This window comes from Bidens hawaiensis, unplaced genomic scaffold, assembly GCF_021521415.1.
Source record: "Bidens hawaiensis isolate Kalapana, Puna unplaced genomic scaffold, B.hawaiensis_p1.1 tig00037641_1, whole genome shotgun sequence".
Lineage (NCBI taxonomy): Eukaryota > Viridiplantae > Streptophyta > Magnoliopsida > Asterales > Asteraceae > Bidens > Bidens hawaiensis.
Window position 1 is genome coordinate 65,801 of NW_027496577.1, and position 5,122 is coordinate 70,922.

Here is a 5,122-nt window from a genome sequence, read left to right on the forward strand (position 1 = left end):
ACAAGTTGCTCGGCATGTTTGTATTTTTACTAACACAAACTTAGTAGCACACGTATATGAGTTTGAATCAATAAATCTCTAATTTATTTTGAATTGGTAATTAACGAACAACGAATCTATAATCATGTTGTTATTGTCCTTATTATCATGCTTATTGTTTACTCTCAAACTTTAAAAAGAAGCAAGCAAAACTATCTGAGCATTTGTCTTAATTACCAAATCTAACAATATAGATGTGATGCATGGCCGTTAATTATGATAATTATAGATTTTTCAGAAAGACTTAAAATACAGTATAAAAGTTTCGTACTTTTATTTGGACGATTTATTTTTAATAACAAAGATATGGACACCTGGAAAGTCCATTGGCTCAACTCAAAAAAAAATAGTATATAGTATTTTTATTTGACGTATCAAAGAAAAACTATTAAGTGAAAAAACAATGTTATGGGGACTAGTATTTAAATAATAATATTTAAAGAGAAATAATAATTTAAACAAAATGTTCTCAGTTACTCCCAACGAAAATGTATTGGATTCTAGTCTCACTTGAGGCATGTTTAAATTTATTTGTTCTTTCTAATGCGGTGTAGTGGTAGGAAACATGAGTTTCTCAATGAAGACTCAAGTTCAAACCCCACTCACAACATTTTAAAGTGGGCATGAGTGGGTCAATGAATGAAGAATGTGATATTTGTGATTTCCAGTTCGATCATGAGGGCATCCGGGTTTGATCACCAGTGATATGAAAAGCCTATAATTATTGGAATCTGCTTAACTTGTTAAGACAAACGAGCGAGAAGGAAGCTCCGCGTTTTCCAAGTGATTAATCTTAAATTCTTAACTTAGCGTGCTAGCCGAAAAGGTCCTATAGCATAAATGTTTTATAAAATAATTATATATTTTTTAATGTTAAGTCAAAGTTGGGTGAGATCTTTCTTCAACCTCGTGCTTGGCTTTAACTCCGCCTATGCTTTCAACACAAGGAATGATAATTACCACGTCTTCAAATAATGTTAAAACACTTTGTGACTGACTATAGGGTCTACTCTTAAAAAGTCCTTGGAAAGAAATGAACGAAATCTTTGATTATAAGCAAATATGGGTTGCTTCCAAGTTCACCAATGCTGATCATTGCCCTTCACCTTCGATCCTTTGAAACACAAAGCACAAGGCTAACACTTGTCACTAACATGTGATTGAAGAAGGATGCTACAATTATTGTGATAATCATTTAGAAATATTATTATTAATTTTTTTTTTAGAAATATTATTCTGATAATATTATAAGATAGCATCATTTTTTATGATTATTTATTTAACATACATTATTTGGTGTAAAATAAGTAGATTCCTAAAATACGCTTACATAAAAAATGTATGTACCCAAATTATATATTTTTTTGGTTCATAGAATTTGAATAATGAATTAGAAAATTAGTAAACTCAAATTGGGTTTATGAGAAATACTTTCAATATTTTTTTCAAACTACTAAGGAATTCAATCAAAGGAATTGAAATCTTTGACAATGCACACTAATTATATTATCGTTGCACACGTCGTGAACATATATCATATGCAAATAGGGGTCAAGTGATCCCATGACTTTTAAAATTTATATAGAGCGTATAATATGAGAATTTTGATTTGCCCCAATCCTTTTCTATCGGTGACCCTGTATAGCTGCACAACAAAAATATTAAGAATGGTATTTGGTTGGAGGGCCGAATGTTGAATTTGGTAGGGTTCGAGTATATTTGCTCTCGTTTAATTTATTTAATCTTATTCATTCTCGGCCTTGAACTTTTTGCTTACAACCCTAACATATTAGCCCGCATTTTGCACCCATCTTCCCATCTTTTCAAAATACACATCTCTAGACTAAATTGTTTTCTTTTATTCGAACATGTGTAAACGAATACCTCACCATTATCCGTTTCTCGTCGTCTCTTTGAATTGATTACATGCATAAATTCATCCTCTTATCAGTTTTGTGTTGATCCATTGGTGTATCGAGCTAAGTCTTGGATGCTTGCCTCAGTGATTGATTCTCTGACAGTCTGACTTTTTTTCTTGTTATGCTTACCATTTCTCTAACTTTAGTGTGATATACAATATTACACAAAATTTTAGTTTCTATGCAAATTGTCATCACTCTCAGTTCTATTAAGTTATAAAATCAATTAAATATTTGTTAATTGAACTTAAATTTGAGATAAGTGTAACTAAAAAATCGGTAGCTATAGTTTATAGACAGTCAATTCAACACATAAAAGCTCAATGTTTTTGTTACCCGATCGTCCTATAAACTCTGACATAGGGTTGTAATCATAATTTTTTTTTCAGTTCCACTGACCCTTCATCTCAATAGTTATAGCATCTAGTCTTATTTAAGACATACATGTAAATTTTGGAGGAAACAAATTAGCAACTAAAAAAAGGAAATTCATATTCATAGATATTGATGAAAAGAGGTGGTCAAAGAAAAACGACACCGTTTACCATTTCACCAGATAAAAAATAAACCGAAAATAACGGCAGCATATCATTAGTATTTTACCCTGATTTTCCCTGCGTCGTATTAAACCCACTTCCTCCTTATTATATAAACCAACTGCACCGCTCGGATAAACCGTGTCAGTCATAACTCATAACCCAACACCACCACTGAACAACCACCACCGGCAATGCAGCCGGAGAATCCAAATCCAGACACACCACCACCTCCATTATAATAACCAACCAACAACTCTCACAATGCCACCACCACCTTCCACCCGCGAATTCAAAACCCGAGTCCTCACCTGCCTCCACAAACTCTCCGACCGTGACACCCACTCCGCCGCCGCTTCAGAACTCGAATCCATCGCCAAAACCCTCGACCACCACCTCATCCCACCCTTCTTATCCTCCATCTCCGCCACCGACTCCTCCGACAAATCACCCGTCCGTAAACAATGCGTCCGATTAATCTCCACCTTATCCCAATCCCACGGCAACACATTATCCCCCCACTTATCCAAACTCATCTCCGCCGTCCTCCGCCGCCTCCGTGACCCCGACTCCGCCGTCCGATCCGCCTGCATCTCCGCCACCGGATCAATCGCATCACACGTCACCAAACCTCCGTTCACCTCCGTTGCTAAACCGTTAGTTGATGCTTTGGTTTCAGAACAGGATTTAAATTCTCAGACCGGCGCGGCTCTGTGTTTAGCCGCGGCTATAGTCGGCGCGCCGGATCATGATATTGGTTACTTGAGGAGAGCGGTATTGAGGATTGAGAAGTTGTTGAAGTGTGACGGGTTTAAGGCGAAGGCGGCTTTGTTGTCGGTTTTAGGGAGCGTGATTGGCGTTGGTGCGGTGGATAGTCCGGTTGTTGTGAAGGGTTTGGTGGGTGTGTTGGTTGAGTTTGTGGTCAAGAGTGAGGATTGGAGTGTCAGGAAATCGGCTGCCGAGGCGTTAGAGACGTTGGCGGTTGTGGAGAGGGGTTTGTTGTTGGAGTTTAAGGCGGCGTGTTTGAAGACGTTTGAGGCGAAGAGGTTTGATAAGGTGAAGATTGTTAGGGAGACAATGAGTCGGATGATTGAAGCATGGAAGGCGATTCCGGATGTGCAGGAGGAGGGGTTAACGCTTTCGGAATCGCAGTCGGCTTCTATAGGTATTAGATTAATAGATCTTGTATTATTATTAATGTTGGATTAGAGATCTATAGCAATTAAACTTTTAATGTGTGATCTGGTTGTTAAAGTTGCTAGTGATGGAAATCAACCAAGAATTGGGCAAATGACTAATAAGAGAATTGGGACGAGCCGAATTGCGTTGGAAAATGGTAACAAGAAAACTGGCCCGGCGATGTTTAGGAAGCTGGATCGAAAGAAGCCAGCTATGACTGCTGTTGTTCGTCCTGCAAGTCCACCGTCTGTGAATGATAATCATATCAATAACAAATTTGTAAAACCGGAAATGAAACAAGAGATTGTTGAAGAAGTGTATGAATCTGAATGTCACAGTGCAAGCCGAAGTACCACTGTTGCAGAGAGCAACATTATTCACAGAAGCGAGAAGGATTCTGAGGAATTAGCTTTGATTCGTAATCACTTAGTTCAAATCGAAACCCGACAGTCTAATCTGCTTGATATGCTTCAGGTAATTTGCCTCTTTCGGTAGGTTAATTGTTGTTGTGCTTATATGATTTATGTGTGTACTTGAATAGTTGAATAATGTTATTGTTTAAATTATAGAAATTTACAAGAAGCTCCGAGACGGGGATGCGAGCACTGGAGACGCGAGTGCATGGTCTAGAGTTAACACTTGATGAGATCTCGTTTGACTTAGCGAGGTCAACTGGAAGGTTGTCACATCCAGAAGCCACACAACCCGGGTGCTGCAAGTTACCTGGTTCGGGCTTTTTGACTTCCAAGCTCTGGATGAAAACAGAAACTCAACATTCAAATACTAGAAGCCAGATGAGTGGTAAGATAATGAATCTCGAATCATGTAACCGAGAAAACCGTGGATTCAGGCGTCAAGGGTTAATCAAGAATCCATTGGCTGTTGTTCACCATGGGGTTTCTGAGATTTAACTCACAAGTATATCTCATGCCTTGCTATGTTGCAATATCTTTTGCCGGATTTATTTTGATACCGGATTTGTTCCACGTATTAGTGTTACCGCAACCGTTTAGGCTCGGGAGAGTGTGAATTTGGAGAAGCTTTGATTGTGTATATATGTTGATATTACAAATTTACAATTATCATGAGTTTTTTTTATTGCTAAGGTAAGAAATGAATTTCCACATTATCTGATTATGATGTTGGATCAGATTGGTTTCGACATTAATAGATTAAATGAAACTTGTAAAATGACATATTGATGCGTTTGTATTTTAAGAAAATGAAGACTAAATGCAATGAATATGCATACTCTTTAAGGATCCTACTTTTTAAGTCATGCCCTGCAAGAAAAAACTACTTTTTAAGTTATTTCAAAACCAGACACATGATTTGCCATCAACATACTGGTAGCATGTCAAGCACAGTCATGAGCCCCTACTCGAGTGTATGCTTTCACCCGGGGGGATACATGTGATGATTCTTAAATGGACATAAATGTACACTAAA

At 37.5% G+C, this 5,122-nt stretch overlaps 1 pseudogene across 1 annotated transcript; it reads left to right on the plus strand.

The window, feature by feature from the left end:
* Window positions 1–2,672: 2,672 nt before the first annotated feature.
* On the plus strand, window positions 2,673–4,850 carry LOC143589584 (TORTIFOLIA1-like protein 5 pseudogene; annotated as a pseudogene). The gene is made up of 3 exons (XR_013145308.1): window positions 2,673–3,659; window positions 3,714–4,147; window positions 4,243–4,850. The product of XR_013145308.1 is annotated as a TORTIFOLIA1-like protein 5 pseudogene (transcript).
* The last annotated feature ends 272 nt before the right edge of the window (window positions 4,851–5,122 follow it).